Raw genomic sequence first — 17,889 nt, forward strand, 5'->3', positions numbered from 1 at the left:
TGCTCTTGTTTATTCTGTGACGTACATTTCTTTGAAAAACATTTTAGTTTTTCAACCCCAGAAGGGAAACCATCAGCCATGCTAAAATTTATTGTTAAGCCTAGCAAAGTGGAAATGATCGTGGAAAATATTAGGTATAATTTTTATTTTTTGAGACTTTGTACAAATAGTAAAACATGCCTTTCCCCATATCAGTTCAGACTTATCCACAAAAGCCCAGGCAGCCAAATGGACTATAACAACCCAGGTGTCATTTATTTTCTTAAGATATCATTGAATGTAACAAGACAGAAACAGCCAGAGGTTCACTACCAGGAAGAAAATGATATGGCCATGAATAGTGTGATCTGCATTTAACTTTTAATTTTAGAACGGCTAAATGAAAAGAAAAAATGCTAAATATATTTTAATCTACCAAGTGAATGAATGCTTTCTAGCTTGTTTTCTAAACTGCTCAGAAGAGTGGAATTGCTGTAAGAACCCTCCTCTGTACTGGATTAAATATTCTGCAGGGCCATCCAAGGTTAAGTCTCTTCTTTATTTAAACTGCAGCACATTTCCTTTTCTTCATACTCGGTTCTATTACTGTGTGTATATTTTTAATAAACAAACTTATTTTCCTTTATCTTTTTCTTATTTAGTTTAATATATTTTTTAAACAAGTGAGCCTCAGAGAATTATTATGAATCTCAATTGCATATGTAAAAATACTTTCATAGTCTATGAAGATCTATAAAAACATAAAGTATTGCCATTATTATATGTGCAGCATTTCTTATGATTCTGCATTTCAAATGCAGAATCAGTATCATGTGAAAAACCCTAATTATCTTATTTAGCTCACACGGGTATATTCAAAATAAGTGGCTCAGCTTAGCAATATTTGCATAGTCCAAACAGATTTTTTTCCCCTCTTTGACACCTTTAATTTTAGGGCAAAATATGTATGGAAAAAATTCTATTTATGAATTACAGTAAGGCATTAATAAGTTATTTCAGCCAAGAAGTCAGATACCTTTACATGTTTTGTTAAATGTAAAGATAAAATTTGATTGTTTGACAGTTTAGTGCTATCACCAATTTATAAAAAGTAACGAAAAATAGCAAATTTATACCATTAATTTTTTGATTAATATGTACAGATGAAGTTTCTTTTCTTTCTTAAATCAGTTGCCCACATGAGAGATCGAATGTTTTTCCAGCTTTTACTCTCAGCTCACAGACATGGCCACCTTTTGCTCCACAGAAAGTTCTTATCATTTTCCGTTTCAAGGTAAATTGATGTGCAATTACCATGCTCATCAATTACACCAATAGCAGAAATGCATATAAACCAAGAGAAAGTAGCTCTCAAGATTAAGAAAATGACCTAAGTTCAGTCTCATTTTAAAGACAGAAAAATGGAAATGTATTTGCCTTTCAGTGGACACACTTTCAGGGGTATCGAATAAAAGTAATCGTCTTTGATAACTAAGTCTACCAAACGTGTACATACTTTCAACCATTCTAAATCTTTTTAAAAATACGTATCATGCAAAATGCATCAGATTTTAACAATTTATTCTCTCTACATTAGTTTAGAAATTAAAGATGCATACATCCAAGATGAAATCAAAAGTCAGTTTTAAGGTGTAAATTATCTAAGCCAGGTATATAAATGTAATTTTTGCCAAAATTGTGTTTTTACATGAATCCATTGAAATAGAGCCTTCTGTGAATGGTAGGCAATACAAAATTTATAGCGGTGGTAGATTATTACAGCGACGTGGTATAGCATCTTGAGAAAATAAAATATTTCACCGTCAACCTTCATATTCCTAACAATGCTAGTGTAACACGCACATTTTGAAATTTGTGTGAAGCCCCAGTGCTACAGTGATGAAGCAAGCTTTTTTAATTTTAGTTTTTTTATATTAATCTGACCAAAATTTAGATTCAGTCCATTTTATGATGATTTTAGACACTCGGCATCAATTGTTCAATGGTACCAAATAACTTTTTATATTACCTCTTATTTGTCTTTTGCTTTTCACAGCAACTGAGCACATCACTGTGTTTTCCCCTTTTCCCTGAAGAAGTAAACTTGTCTTTTCAGTTTCATGACAAAAGCAGGCAACTCTGGTGGCTTATATTTAGTTACAATTTATAAAGGCAGGACTGCGAGTCAAACCCGGGACGTTTTTTTCTGTTGTGTGTTTGCGTGCTGACGGGGACTGGCTTTTCTTCTTCTTGTAGTTTGAAATGGAAACGCTGCACTGCTGAGAAAATACCATGGAAATAGAACCCACTGCATTCCAGGAAAATAAATAAGCAAGGCCACCCAAATTTTCAATTAGTGCTCCTGCAGAATGCAGGAAATGGCAAGAGATCCGTCCAAGGCACCCCAGGCCGGGTCGTGGGTAGAGAGCGGGGACGAAGGCTGGGAGGGGACACAGGCACAGTGTGAGGATGGCCCGTCTCCAAGGAAAACTGCATGCTAATAGGCTGGGCCGGCTTCCTGCATCAGCCCGGCCGGGCTGCACGTTCTGAGCGAGGGTGCGGCTGTGCCTCACTCAGGACGGGACGCTGCATAGTGAAGTGAGCTTAGTTCCAGTGGCGTTTCCCGTCTTACACGATAAGCTTCATCCACGTTCTCCATAACCCCCTCCCCGCCATGGGAAACGTCAGCCACCTGAAACAGCCCTATTCTGGTCGGTTGTAAAAAGTATCAGACGCTTTTGATTTGAAAAGCGTTAGGCCTAAGAATCGCTGTTGCTCCGCGGTGGGCACGCCTTGCTGACACGCCCTAGCCGACCGGGGAAGCCACTGGCCATGAGGGAGAGAGGCACAGGGGTGTCTTCCCTCCCCAGAGTGAGTGTCACGGAGGAAGCCAGGTCTTCCAGGGGGCTGACAAGGCAGGGCGCACAGGCTCCTTCCCTCCATTGTGTTTCTCTGAAATGTTCAAACCACTGGTGTGACGGGAGCACTTGAAAGCCGAAAAAGGAAAGATGAAAGCAAAGGATTCTTCAGGGCACATGTATACAGACTCCTGCTTCCCCTCACTTGCTTTCTGTTTCACTTCTCAGATCATCACTACAGCGTTTGCAGCTTTCCAGCTCATCATGCTGAACTTAGACAAGACAAGAGGGGAAAAACAAGGTTGGGTTTTTCCGCAGCACCGTGGTGTCCCGGCTTGGGATACGTTTTGTCTGTTGTGAGCCTAAATCTTTTTTACTTCTCAAACCAGGCTAAATTTTTGGATCCCCTTCAGGTTGCGCTGGTAAACAAGAAGTAAATGTACACATTCTATTTATTCTTACAACCAAGAAATGAACTAATTGAATAGCTAGTGTGGACCACAGTTGCAAAGGAAGGAACTCACAAGCGAGCTCTTCAAGCTGTGATTCTGTAGGCAGGAACAATGGCCTCGGTAAAGAGAAGATGAATAGCCATCACTCCAGCCAAACAGCAAATATGAAACTCAAATTGTGCTTTGTTATTTTTCAAATAGCAATGCTGTGTATTTGTGGGAGTCATAGGAGAGATTTTTTAAAAATTCTTATCTGCAAAGGTAGAATGAATGGGAACAAAAGCACTGACTATGTATTTCTTCTTAGTCAGCTTCTTCCAGTTGAGCCCATTTTCTTGGCAAATCAACTCTTTTGTTAGGTTAAAAAGGGTATCGTTTCCTTTTCACAGTAAAATCAGGAATTTCATTTTGATGCAATACTACAGCATTTCCTATCGTTGAATTCTAATGATTTGGGAGTGTGTTCTTTACCTAGCTTTCCAATACAAAGCAAGGAACAGAAAAAAAAAGTCTCTTTCCATTTGCAATAGTTTTTTTTTTCTTTTTTAAAATTATTATTATACTTTAAGTTTTAGGGTACATGTGCACAATGTGCAGGTTAGTTACATATGTATACATGTGCCATGTTGGTGTGCTGCACCCATCAACTCGTCATTTAGCATTAGGTATATCTCCTAAGGCTATCCCTCCCCACTCCCCCCACCCCACAACAGTCCCCAGAGTGTGATGTTCCCCTTCCTGTGTCCATGTGTTCTCATTGTTCAATTCCCATCTATGAGTGAGAACATGCGGTGTTTGGTTTTTTGTCCTTGTGATAGTTTACTGAGAATGATGATTTCCAATTTCATCTATGTCCCTACAAAGGACATGAACTCATCATTTTTATGGCTGCATAGTATTCCATGGTGTATATGTGCCACATTTTCTTAATCCAGTCTATCATTGTTGGACATTTGGGTTGGTTCCAAGTCTTTGCTATTGTGAATAGTGCCGCAATAAACATACGTGTGCATGTGTCTTTATAGCAGCATGATTTATAGTCCTTTGGGTATATACCCAGTAATGGGATGGCTGGGTCGAATGGTATTTCTAGTTCTAGATCCCTCAGGAATCGCCACACTGTTTCAAAATATACATGGCTTGAGATTTTGTAAGTTTAGGAATTTCCAGCCACAGGAAAATCAAGAACTGTGAACTGCCATAGCATCTGCTCTCACTCCCAGGGAGGGCAGCTCTGGGATGAATGGCCCACGGAGCATGCGCAGCTGTGGCCTTCCAGCCTGCCCCTCTGGCCCTCAGGTGCCTCTGTCTGCTTCTCTTCTTGTCTTCTGCTTTTCACCACCATACCCGCAGCTCTCGGCGTTTGTTAGCACCTTCCATCCATCCAAATGGCTTCCAGAGAATTATGTAATGAATTCATACCAGTGTAAGTTATTCTTAGGGTTTAACTGACTTATTCAGCAAATGTGCAAATGTTTCCAAGCACCCTACTTGTTGAGGTCTCTGAGAAATATAGAAATGATGCTGGCACTTGATAAAATACCAAAATAAATCACCACCCTGCAAGGCTTTGGGCTCAGTGTCAGAGATGGAAGGGACCTTGACACCACGCAGACCAAACCTCTGATTTCATAGATGAGAAAGTTAAGGCCTAGAACTAGCCAGTGACATGAGCAGATTTCCACTAAAACTCCGTAGAAATCTGCTGGTCTCTCTGTTGCTCTTTCTGAATTGCATCAGTATCCAAATCTTTCTCACATGTTGTGGTAGATGAAATTGCTGTTAAAATATTCACTGCCCCTCTGACAGGCTTCTCCCACTGAGGGAATGACACACCCTCATCCCACTAACGTCAGCCTTGGCTCTGACTTGCTTTGAGAGTGGAGTGAGAGCAGAGGTGACCTATGCCGTAGCACGACAGAAGCTATTGGCCTTTGTTTTTTTTTTCTTCCAGGGCATCCACATTAATCTGGATAAAGGCTGCTTCTTCAGCCACAGCTAAGGTGCATGTAATAGGAATGAGAGCCACCTGTGTTTCAGAAAGCATCTGGGATGTTAGAGCTGCTTGTAACTGCAGCCTAACACAGCCTCAGCCGACTGATACATCCAGTGTCGTCAAAACAGAGCAGGTATTGTTCCATTCTGTACAGTTTAACCTTAATCGGGACCCTCATGTGCACTGGGATCCTGATTTGGGTTCATGGACGGAAGACGCCCATGTACTGTGTGCTCCAGTGCTCCGTGGACGGTCTGGTCTTTTCCCAGGCTGCGCATGGACAGAGAAGGGCACACCTGGAAAGCCAGGGACTCTGCCGTCCTGTAGTGGCCAGGTTTACCCACGCCTTGAGAGGCTTTCATTTGAAATTCAGGGCCCCAACTTAGCTGTCCAGGTGGGAGAGACTCTCCAGAAAAAAAGGATGAAGATGTGCTTTCTATCTTTCTATTTTTGGTAACTTCAGATAGCCTCAACGTGAGCCACGTGTTCCTAAAGAGAAAATCAGAAAACATATCCATGACATAGGCCAGTAGGGAACGTATTTATGAGAAAGCAGGAAAGCAGGCCCAGGGCACACAGATCTTATCTGGGGAGGTGGCTTTTCTACTGGACTTTGAAGAATGAATAAGAATTTGACATTCAGAGATGGCAGGAAACAGCCATTTGTGGTAAAGGCTCATTGTGATCAGAGACATTAGAACAGAAAGGCCTGGGATGTTTCAGAAAGTTGGTAGTGCAGTTTTTATTACTTCTTACAGGAACATGTTCCTCTTAACAGCAGAAAAAGGCTTAACCTAAAGAATTTAATTGCTAACTATACAATTATGTTTACTAGGTTAGGCCAAGTATTTTGTTGTCTGTTTTTTGTTTTATGAAGGAGAGGAGGTTGCTCTGGATCACCACACATGTGTCTACCTAGTCTTTGATGGCTTACAGCATTTCACTGATATTTAGGCACTGATCATGTATAAGGATAACTCATCCACTTTTATCTGTGTTCTCTATCCTGGACAGTGAGCTACTCAAGGGCAGGGTGAGTGTCTTGCTGAACTGATATCCTGAAGCTGAGCACAGTTCTTGACACAAATGGGAATGCAGCAAATGCTTATTGAGGAATAAATCAATAAATATGGCTAGCCTGCCTCAATCTTAAAATGTAGAAAATGTGCCCCTTTTCTGAAGTGAAGGTATTATGTGCCTCTCTTCAACATGTAGAAAAATCAAAATCATCATCATGATTCACCCAACATGTGTAATGGCCGACCCTGAACAGCGAGTCAAATGTTTTCCTTTAGAAAAGGGTTCACAGCTGTGCTGGGCATCTTCCTGTTTTATTTGTGACCATGGGTGCCTTTGCAAATCCATTTGTGACTAAATTCACAACAATTTAGTCACCAAAGAGATGAGAAGAAGCAATATGTAATTGCCCTTTGAAATTGATTTGCAAACCATTGTTTATTTCAGCTCAGTGTTTTAAAATGATATTCACAATAATGTGAATGTCTCTTCCTGCCCCAGCTCATTCTATGGTCCATGCATGTTTCTGAATCATATGGCTGAACTATAATCCTCAGAAACCAGGGACTGCTGTCCGTGGACAGACATGCTTTTCTGGAAGGATCTCCCCACTGGACAACTTACAGCTGGTGGGAATTACCTGAGCCATGGTGATATGGAAAAACCCACATCAGTCAGGATGCTATGACTAATAGAGTCTAATATAGTTTTTTAAAAGAGGTAATTAATTTGTTAGCACAAAATGGCCAGAATGATTTATAGAAATAAAATAGATACTGCATATAAATAAGTACCTATTGTTGATGTCATAATTGGAGGCAGTGTAGACATGCATAAACAGATGGAAAATGGGGCTGTTGATTAGATACTAGTTCTGCCCTCTATTGCCTTGGGAAAATTAACCACTCTAAGCTTCAGTTTTTTAATGTGCCTGATGGAGATAATGTTTTCTACTTGTCTGCATCGTGGTGCATGGCACAAGCAGGTACCTTAAATATTTGTTTCCTTTTCTTTTTCCATCATAAATAAGGATTTATTATGTGCTGTAACAAATTATTCTTCATGATGATTACTTAATTATTTTTTATTGACTTGGTTTTTATTTGATTTTTGATATGTTAAATTATTACACAATCAGTTACCTTTGATCATGACTGTATTTGCTAAATACAAAATAGTTACCGTTCCTTCTGTGAGCAAAGCAGTCGGCTCAGGGCTAATGTTCACTGGCATGGTGCTTACCCAGGATTTCCCTCCTTCCTTCCCAGCCCTTAAATCTCCTCCCTCCCACCATCGTCCTGATGAAATACATTCCCAAACCATAGCTGGTTTAGAGGTTGTGGCACATGGCCATCTTCAATATAGCAGTCCACTCTGAATTTAAATTTGTCACCATTTTCCTTAGAGGGAATGAGAAGGAAAATGAATTTAATTTAGTATAAAAAATAAACATTTCTGGGCACTGGAAACGTCTGTGGTGTTTTAAGAGCTGTTATCATTAATCAGTCAAGCATGTTTACCCAGACCCAGGATTGCTTATGAAACTGAACCGCACGCCCCGAAGCCCTTCAATGAGAGATGGCCACCAAAAGCTGAGGCAGGGAGTGCGTGTTCCCGGTCATCGTCACAGGCCCCAGCTGCTCGCGGGGGTGGCATCTTTCAGAGCATGCTCCTCATGGCTGAAAGGAGGTGACACAAAGCAGTCGTTGGAAGTATTGGAAAGCACCACGTGTGCTATTGTTACCTTGTGGCTCTCCAGTTCTGGCCAGGGTATTTTCTTGTGGTTGTGCTTTTAATAGTTCATCCTGTTATAATTTTCAAAGGCAACATCATCTGCATGAATTCTTTTTATGCCAGTTGTAAAACAGCCATGATAATTATTATCATTAGGTGATTCTCACCACACAAAAGGGGGCATGGCATCTGCCGGGCAGGGAAGGTTATTTAGGAGCCAACAAAGCCAGGAGGTGGGCAGGCAGCACTCGCAGTCTGCGCTGGAACGAGCAGAGTCTGGGCTGGGGAGAGCTGGGGCGCGTGTCACTTGAGTGTGCGTCTCCACTGCCCACAAAACACTTCCCTTAGAAACAAAGGCAAAAAGGAAGCCCAACATAGAAAACGTGAAACCAAAAAACAGCAGATTCATTCATTCAAGACACATGTGTTGAGCCCTAATTATATGCTTGACACAGGTCTAGGCTCTAGTGAGGAACCTGAAACGAGGCAACACTCCTCCCTGCCCAGAGGTAGCACAGGTGTTCCAGAGGGAGAGAGCGATAATGAGCACTTGCATATTTAATATAACGGAGAAAGCAGAGAACAAGGGGAGGAGATAAAGGCTGACCAGAGGGCAGGGGGCCTATTTCACATGGAGGTCATGGGAAACATCTGAGGGAGATGACATTTGGGAAGAGACCTAATGAAGTGAGTAAGTCGTAAGAATTCAGGGGAGAAGGGAAGTGTTCTAAGTGGAAAGGACCAGCAAGTGCAAAGTCCCTGAGGCATACACGAATGTGATCCGGGAAGTGCAAAGGCCTTGAGGCATACACGAATGTGATCCAGGAAGAGCAAAGTGGTCCTCCAGGCAATCACAGAAAGAGAGGGCAAGAACAATGGGGTGGAGGTCGATGAGCTACGCAGGAAGCAGGTCAGGATGGATACCACAGGCTGCACAGTGAGGAGTTTGGATGGAATTGTGGGATTTTGGTGGGCAGGAGAGAGGATGATATGATTTGTGTGTATAGAGATCGGCTATAGGGTTGCAAGAGTCTGAAACATGGAGAAGAATTTGCAGGCGTTTGCGTTAGCCTAGGCCTGCAATGGTGATGGCTCTGAAAGGAGTGGAGGCAAATGTGAGGAGCAGGTGCATTTGAGCTGTGCTTTGCAGGTAGAACTGGGGGCCTTGCTGATGGAGTGAATGTGAGGAGGGTGAGAGAAAAGATAAACTATTACAGCATAGTAGTGCTTACAAGCAAAGACTAACCCTAACCCTAGGGTTAGGAGATGATAAGAGCCTACGTCGTTCAAGTCTTTGCTCCTTACTAGCTGTGTAAATTTGGGCAAGGTATTTAACCTGTCTGTGCCCATCTGTAAAATGGGGATGGTCATAGTATCTCCTTTGACTGGGGATTGTGAGTGTGCATGGGACACACACACACACACACACACGTGTTTAGAACACAATCTGGCCTCCAATAAGAATATATGTGTTAGTAATTACTATTATTGGTGAATTAAGCAATTAGGTGAATTTGGTGCCATTTACTGAGATGGAGAAGACTGGAGGAGGAGTGAATTTTGGGGAAAATCTTAGGAATTCTGTTTCGGAAGTGTTCAGTTTAAGATGTTTATCAGACTTATACACAGAGGTGTTGAGCTGGACATAGGAATCTGAAGGTCCCAGGGAAAAAGGAACTAGAAATAGAGATGCGATCTTTAAAGCATGACTCCTGAAAGAGATCAGAAACATTGAGAGCTTGGGGAAAGGAGGAAGAGTCAGCAAAGGGAGTTAAAAGAAAGGGCCGACAGTGTTGGAGAAAATTAAGTGTTCATTTTCTAAGAGAAACAGTGCTTCAAGAAAGAGGCAAGGCCAACTCACAAAGTCCAGTAAAGTTTGGAGCCATGGACGCTGCAACTTGTACAAGAGGCTTCAGTGTTGTGTGAGGTCAGACGCCTTTGCGGAGTGGGCCTGGAGAGCAGGCAGGTGAGAAAGTGCAGATGGTGTATTAGAAAGGCAGCCGCCAGGGTGCCTCCGCCCAGATGCGTGCAAGCTTGAGCTTTACAAACCCTTCACTTTCATGTTGGCACTGCTGTAAGGCCCATGGTTTTCTTGTTCCCTTCCTATTCTTTCAGGAAGGAATCAGAGTCAGCAATGATGGTTCTGTTGCTTAAAACTAGTGACACTGGCACACTCACCTGAATGGTGCACAACTTGGCACAAACGGATTTATGGATGTGAGTTGGAAATTGAGAGATTCTGTGTCCTAAAACCGATCTATAGATGATGATCTCCAGGTAATAGAAAGTTTTCCTGCCCTCTCAAATGATCCTATGTGTTTAATATGAATGTGCAAATAAATAAGATATGTGTACTAGCAATGAGAAGCAATCAGACAAATCGTGTAATTTTGGAAATCCTCACAAATGCTTCTTGTTTTTGTTTTGTTTTTGAGACAGAGTTTCGCTCCTGTTGCCCAGGCTGGAGTGCAATGGCATGATCTTGGCTCACTGCAACCTCCGCCTCCCGGGTTCAAGCGATTGTCCTGTCTCAGCCTCCTGAGTAGCTGGGATTACAGGCACCCACCACTACGCCCGGCTAACTTTTTGTATTTTTAATAGAGAGGGGGTTTCACCGTGTTGGCCAGGATGGTCTCGAACTCCTGACCTCAGGTGATCCACCCACCTCGGCCTCCCAAAGTGCTGGGATTACAGGCGTGAGTCACCGCGCCTGGCCCACTAATGCTTCTTAACCTGTGCCTTCCTTTATGGACTTAATTGCGTCTTCCCAACATTCACATGTTGAAGTATGTGACTGTATGTGGAGATGGGACCTATAAGGAGATAACCAAGGTTAAATGAGATTGGAAGGGTAGGGCCTTGATCCAACAGGACTGATGTCCTTATAAGAAGAGAGAGAGGCATGACGGCCATGGGAGGACACAGCAAGGGGCGCCATCTGCAAGACAAGGAGAGGTCTCAGAAGAAACCAGGCATGCCGATCTTGATCTCGATCACTCACTTGCGGCCTCTGAAACTCAAAAACGTGTTGTTTAAGCCAACCTGTCTCTGGTACTTTGTCACAGCAGCTGGAGCTGACTAATACACTTAACCTCACATACCTATTTGAATGATGTTCTTTAATCTCTTTAATCATGGTATCTCTTTAATCTCTTCCCTCTCCAGCAACCCCACTGTCGGTGCCCTCATTCAGGCACTCACTACCTTCTTCCTGCACCATTAGAAAAGTCTTCATATTGGTTTCATGTCTGCCCTAATCAACCCATTCCCTACACTCTTTCCAAGTCATCTGTCTTAGGACCAGAGCCAGGAATAGGATTAAATGGAGTCAGAGCTTCCCTTTAAAGCACCTCACCTGTTGGAGAACTGGAGAAAATTTGAAGAGGATGCTCACTACGGGTGCAGGTTCCTAAGCACCACAGGAGTGTTGAAAGACAGAAACAAGCTGTAAACCCAGAGACACGCTGGGAAGAGGGAGCCCCAGCAGCCACTGCAGTGAGCTGGCCACTTGGCCACGCACAGGAAGTGGAATTTATTCATTCATTGATTTGCTCAATCATGTTGAATAAGCACAAATATATCTCTGACTTTGTTGAGCTTCTATCCTGGTGAGAGGAGACACTTAAACACAGGCATAAGTCAATGAGATGATTTAGGATAGAAAGGGGTGCTATGAAGATTCTGAAAGGGGCAGTGGGATGGTGGGAAGGGGTGCTTCTGGTAGCATGGTCAGATAAGTGGACAGAGGAAGTGACGGGACTCCTGGGATATGAAAGATGAGAGGTAGCTGGCCAGGCAGGGGAATAACATCCCATGTAGAGGAAACTGCTCTTGCAAAGTAGATAAGATGGGTGGAGCCTACAGGCAGGGTCAGAGGGATTTCAGGTGTTGTGGACTGAGAAGCGCTAGATATAGCATCTTGTTGGCCATGGGAGGTGTGTTTTGTCCTAATTAGACTGGTGGCCTCTGGGGGGTTGTGACCTGGGAGATGATAAGATTTTATCTCTATTGTAGGGTGGTCCTAGCTGCTGAGGGTGGAGGTGTTGCTGCTACACTGGGGTGTCAGCAATAGGAATCGGCAGGGCATGGAAGGCTCAGAGTTTCTTTTGGCAGTTAAGCTGCTGGGATTTGCTATTAGGTGGAATATGTTTGTGAGTGAAAGAGGGGCATTAAGTGTCCAGGAGGACGGTGGTGACATGAACTGAGAGAAGCAGGTTTGGGTGTGCCGATTTAGAGCTACAATTTAGCTTGGGTAAGTTTCCGATACAGTCGTGCGTTACTTAACGATGGGGACACACTCCGAGAAATTCGTCATTGACAGGTTTTGTCATTTTGTGAACATCAAAGAGTGAACTTGCACAAACCTGATACAGCACTAGCTTGTCCAGCCTGCTGACTGCGGGCCACTTGTGGTCCAGGATGGCTTTGAATGCAGCCCAACACAAACTTGTAAACTTTCTTAACACATATTTTTTTCATTTTTTTTTTTAGCTCACCAGCTATCATTAGTGTTAGTGTATTTTATGTGTGACCCAAGACAATCCTTCTTCCAGTGTGGCCCAGGGAAGCCAAAAGATTGGACACTTCTGGTATAGCCTATTGCTCCTAGGCTACAAACCTGCACAGCATGTGCAGTTGTGACACAACGGTGTTTGTGTATCTTAACATAGAAAGGTAGAGTAAAAATATGGTATCTTATTATCTTATGGGCCCACCATCATAGATGCAGTCTCTCATTGACCAAAATTTTGTTATGTGTCACATGATGTTAGTACTAGATGTTACAGAAAGGGAGACTGGCCAGTGCGTTCACAGATACCTCTTAGGAAGTAAGAAAAGGGCCCAGATGGAGCGCTGCATTTGGCCAGAGGAACGTAGTTGGTGCTTTTGATAAGAGCCATTTTAGCCGAGCCATGAAGATGAAAACTGCTTTCACCAGAGCATGTTCGAGAGAGAATGTGAGGCCAGGAGGTGGAAAGTTTTGTGGAGAAGAGTAGAGAAGTGGGGGTAGGGAATCTCCAAGGGATGTGGGGTAAAAGAAGGAGTTATTTATGCTGAACTAAAGCAAGGCTTGCTTGTCTGCTGCCGGGAATGAAGCCTTCCAACTGGTGGTGCAGGAGACGGGGCCCGTCAGAAGGAGCTGGGTTCTACCGCAGCTGGTGAGGTGAGGCACGGAGCACAAGTGAAGGTGTGAAAAAGCTAAAGTTGGGGAATGGAGGTTTTCTCCATTAGAAGAAATTTTTCTCCTAATGATACCAGGAGGATTTTTCCTCCTAATATCACTATATGATACTTTTATCTTTTATGCTGTGAATATTAAATGCCATTTGACTTTAATGGTACTATATAAACGCGATGTATAATGCAAGTACTAACATTATAATTGTAATTTTAAAGAATAATTTAATGAATGTAATGACTATTCAAATATCGCGCTAATAATTTACCACGAAGTAACAACTTTTCACTGTGTTTATAGCAGATTAAGAAAAATGTCCCTTTTGGGGAGAATAGCGATAGACCAATTTTTGGATTTGAAAATCAGCGTCAATTTCCACTGTAGACTTTGGAAATGACCCTTTGCTTATGAGCTCCAAGCACCCACTAGAGGGCGCATGCAAAGGCCTCTCCAGGCACGCGAAGGAGCCGCCGGAGCCCTTTCCTCAGGAGGCGGACCTCAAACCAAATGTAAACAATTTTGCTTCTTAACAGTGATTACTTACTTGTTGCTATTTCCTAGGCAGCGAATTTAAGGGTAATGATCAAAAAGCTAAAGTTAGACGATTGAAGTTTTCTCCTTACTTGAACATTTCTTTTGTAAAAGCACATCTGTTAAACAAAAAAGATGAATATTGTTAAGCTTTTGCAGAGGTATATAAGTTCCTGAAGTCTTTTGAGATGAAAAAATGAAATCAAAATGCAAAATGCAATAATGATATATTCTGAAAGAAACTCCTCTTTGATATTCTGTTATCAAATAGCCTTAGTGGGAAATGAATATATGGAGTCCAACTACCATTTCTCTATGGAAATAAAGCCCACGAGGTCTTTCCTTTCTTACCCAGTCCATTCCCTGATTTTAAACATTCAATAAGTTCCAAGCCAACAAATGCATTTTTCTTCCTTTTGATGATTTTCTGTGGTTCCTTAGGGTGGTTTGTAGAATATATTATGGCTCTGTTGACCCCTGCAGGCAGTTTCCAGATCTTCGTGGTTTCCTCTACAGCTGTGGGTATTTCTCTTGTGAAACCACAGGTCAGTTCAGAACCACAGAACTTATCCTGACAATTAGAATTTTAGCCACTGTCCTGTGGGATTTTCAGAGCCACAAGGACTCCATGCTTTCAGTCCAGATCCTTAAATTAGTACCATCTGATGCCTGAAACATTCATGCGTTATCCAAGGATCCAAGGTCAACCTTTCTCAACTTTTTATTGAAAGTTAGCATATGTGCCCACCTCCTACATGTCCCCACAAATACCCTCCCTAGAATGCAAGATCATGAAAGTGAGGATTTGGCTTTCCCTATGTGTTCTCGTGCCTGCCCTGTTGCCTATTACCTGGCCTTTGTAGCATGGCTGAGTCCTTCCTTAGGGTCTCATTTAGAGCAGCGGGTTTCAAACGTTAGATTGCATTCGACTCTGCTAGAGTGCTCGAAAAAACACGGATTTCTGGGCCCTATTCCCAGAGTTTCTGATTCATAAAGTCCGGGGAGTGGAAGAAAATCTGTATTCTAACAAGTTTCCAGGTGATGTTCTTGACGTGACAGCTAAGTTTTGAGTCCCACAGGGTTTAGAGCATCATGAGTTCCATCAGAAAGAAGAAAGGACATGCCTGATGCTGCAGAGTTCAGTTTCGACTGAGGGAGGGAACATGGCTAGTCTTCACATGGAAAGATAACCCTCATCAAGGGCATCACTGATCTCTGAGCCGCGTTAAACGTGTAATGCCTGTCAACTGAATAGGACCTATGGGCATGGAGAGAGGATGGTATGGAAATAGTCAAGTTGTTTGTTTGGAACTGGGTATGCAGTCACTTCTCACTGATTTCCCTGTGCTATTGTATTAACACTATGACAGTGTTTAAAGTATGAATTATTAACTACTTAGGCTTTTTAGCAAAGGAAGTATTTGTCTCCGTGATATCTACAATGGAAGTATTCATTTCTCCATTCACTTTTCGGAGGCGTGGGTTTGGTTCTGGCTTTGCAATTACAGGCAGGAACCAGTAGGAGAACTGATCATCTGCTCCCATGTTGTATGTCTGCTGGAGGCAATATTTTGCCTTTCCATCTCCGAGTGAAGTCCGCCTGGCCCTCCCTGTCTCAGCCTGGACTTTTGGAAGCTGAGCTTCAACTGAATCAGTTTTTGCAAGGTCTAGGCTGTTTCTTTTTTCTTTCTTTCTTTTTTTTTTTTGAGATGGAGTCTCACTCTGTCGCCCAGGCTGGAGTGCATTGGCATGATCTTGGCTCACTGCAAGCTCCACCTCCCGGGTTCATGCCATTCTCCTGCCTCAGCCTCCCGAGTAGCTGGGACTACAGGTGCCCACCACCACACCCGGCTAATTTTTTGTATTTTTAGTAGAGATGGGGTTTCACCATGTTAGCCAGGATGGTCTCGATCTCCTGACCTTGTGATCCACCCGCCTCGGCCTCCCAAAGTGCTGGAATTACAGGCGTGAGCCACTGTGCCTGGCCTAGGCTTTTTCCACCTGTTTGGATATCTGTTTCTTTAAAGAATCCAACATATGCAGATTCTAAGTTTATGCTTTTCAAACAGGTGTGTGTGCGTCTCCTGCCATGTGCCAGGGGACATGAAAGAGCACAAAGTCAGCATGGCACCTCCTGGAGCGGGGATTCCAGGATTAGCCAAATTGGAGGTTTTGGATGGAACTGGCATGCTGCCTGTGCCCTGCACTATGCCACCTCTGTTGCAGTGTAGTGGACAGTCCCCATGCATGCCTTCCCGAGGGCTCATGGACTCTCTCAGCTTACCAACGGTCTTTCTCTAGAGCAGAAGTACCTTCTCAGCCAGCAGTTAGCCACTGTGGAGGTGCCAGGGGAGTTAATGCCCCTAGGAGCAACTCTTGGTCCTTGGAGGCAGGAGTCAGCACCCACTGAATGTCAGCATACATTTCCCACCTTCCAGCCCTTCCAAGGGATGATCCTCAGAAGTGTGTTCTGCTGGGTTCCTCCAAAGCTCTCAGTGAGACCCAGCTCCAGTTGCCCATAGTGGCAACCCAGCTCAACCATGCCCTCCTAACACCTTTTCTTTCTTCCCTGACCTTTCTGCCTGCACTCAAGTCTTTTCTCAGTTTGCAAAACCAGGACACAGAATATTTAGTATCTCCCAAACGTAAAATAAGTGGAGTGCAAAATTCAAAGAAAATTCAAGATGCATAGTAGTGTTTAGAGAACAACATGGGGCTGTCATGATATATTAGACACTTGCTTTCCCTTCCATGAAAAAAAAAATTGGGAAACAATTGCTCTGTGTTCTAAAGAAGATTCATTATCTGCTCTCTCTCTACTTACTGCATACATACACCTCAGACTTCTGCAATTTGGCTTCAGACCCCACTTTCCACTGAAACTCCTAATCAGTAGCTTCTGAATCTTCCTCTCCATGAGGATGGACTTTTTTTCCATTTGTTTGTGTAATCTCTGATTTCTTTGAAGAGTGCTTTGCATTCTCATTGCAGGTATCTTTCACCTCCCGGCTGGCTGTGTTCCTAAGTATTTTATTCTGTTTGTGGCAGTTGTGAATGGTATTGCCTTCCTGATTTGGCTCTGAGCTTGGCTGTTGTTGGTGTACAGAAATGCTACTGATTTTTTCCATTGATTTTGTATACTGAAACTTTGCTGAAGTTGTTTATTAGCTGAAGGAGCTTTTAGGCTGAGACAGTGGGGTTTTCTAGATGTAGAATCATGTTGTCTGCAAACAGAGATAATTTGACTTCCTTTCTTCCTATTAGGATGCCCTTTATTTCTTTCTCTTGTCTGATTGCACTGGCCAGGACTTTCAGTACTATGTTGAATAGGAGTGGTGAGAGAGGTCATCCTTGCCTTATGCCAGTTTTCAAGGGGAATGCTTCCAGCTTTTGCCCATTCAGTATGATACTGGCTGTGGGTTTGTCACAGATGGCTCTTATTATATTGAGGGCAACCTAGGCAATACCATTCAGGACATAGGAACTGGCAAAGATTTCATTACGGAGATGCCAAAAGCAATCACAACGAAAGCAAAAATTGACAAATGGGATCTAATTAAACTAAAGAGCTTCTGCACAGCAAAAGAAACTATCAACAGAGTAAACAGAAAACATAAAGAATGGGAGAAAATTTTTGCAAACTATGTATTTGACAAAGGTCTAATATCTAGCATGTATAAGGAACTTAAAAAATTTGCAAGAAAAAAAAACAACCCCATTAAAAAGTGGGCAAAGGACATCAACAGACACTTTTTGAAAGAAGACATACATGTGGCCAACCAGCATATGAAAAAAATCTAAGTATCACTAATCATTAGAGAAATGCAAATCAAAACCGCGGTGAAATACCATCTCGCACCAGTCAGAATGACTGTTATAAAAAAGTAAAAAACTAACAGAGGCTGGTGAGGTTGCAAAGAAAAGGAAACACTTATACATTGTTGGTGGGAGTGTAAATTAGTTCAGCCATTGTGGAAAGCAGTGTGGGGATTCTTGAAAGAGCTAAAAATGGAACTTTTTAACCCAACAGTCTCATTACTGGATATATACCCAAAGGAATATAAATCGTTGTGTCATAAAGACATGTGCATGTGTGTTCATTGCATCACTATTCACAATAGCAAAGACATGGAATCAACCTAA

The 17,889-nt window shown here is 42.6% G+C and overlaps 2 long non-coding RNA genes across 2 annotated transcripts in view; both read left to right on the forward strand.

Moving 5' to 3' along the window:
* LOC129534328 (uncharacterized) overlaps positions 1-17,889 on the forward strand; it is a 128,373-nt gene that overhangs the window by 14,442 nt on the left and 96,042 nt on the right. The window contains exon 2 of the long non-coding RNA XR_008680879.2: positions 5,244-5,418. This is a non-coding gene — a long non-coding RNA (uncharacterized lncRNA). The remainder of the gene's footprint in view (positions 1-5,243; positions 5,419-17,889) is intronic.
* LOC134758693 (uncharacterized) lies at positions 8,035-11,140 on the forward strand. Its single transcript, XR_010134143.1, has 2 exons — positions 8,035-10,253; positions 10,908-11,140. It is a non-coding gene; the product is annotated as an uncharacterized lncRNA (long non-coding RNA).

The sequence above is a fragment of the Gorilla gorilla genome, chromosome 5 (genome assembly GCF_029281585.2).
Source record: "Gorilla gorilla gorilla isolate KB3781 chromosome 5, NHGRI_mGorGor1-v2.1_pri, whole genome shotgun sequence".
In the NCBI taxonomy this organism is placed as follows: domain Eukaryota; kingdom Metazoa; phylum Chordata; class Mammalia; order Primates; family Hominidae; genus Gorilla; species Gorilla gorilla.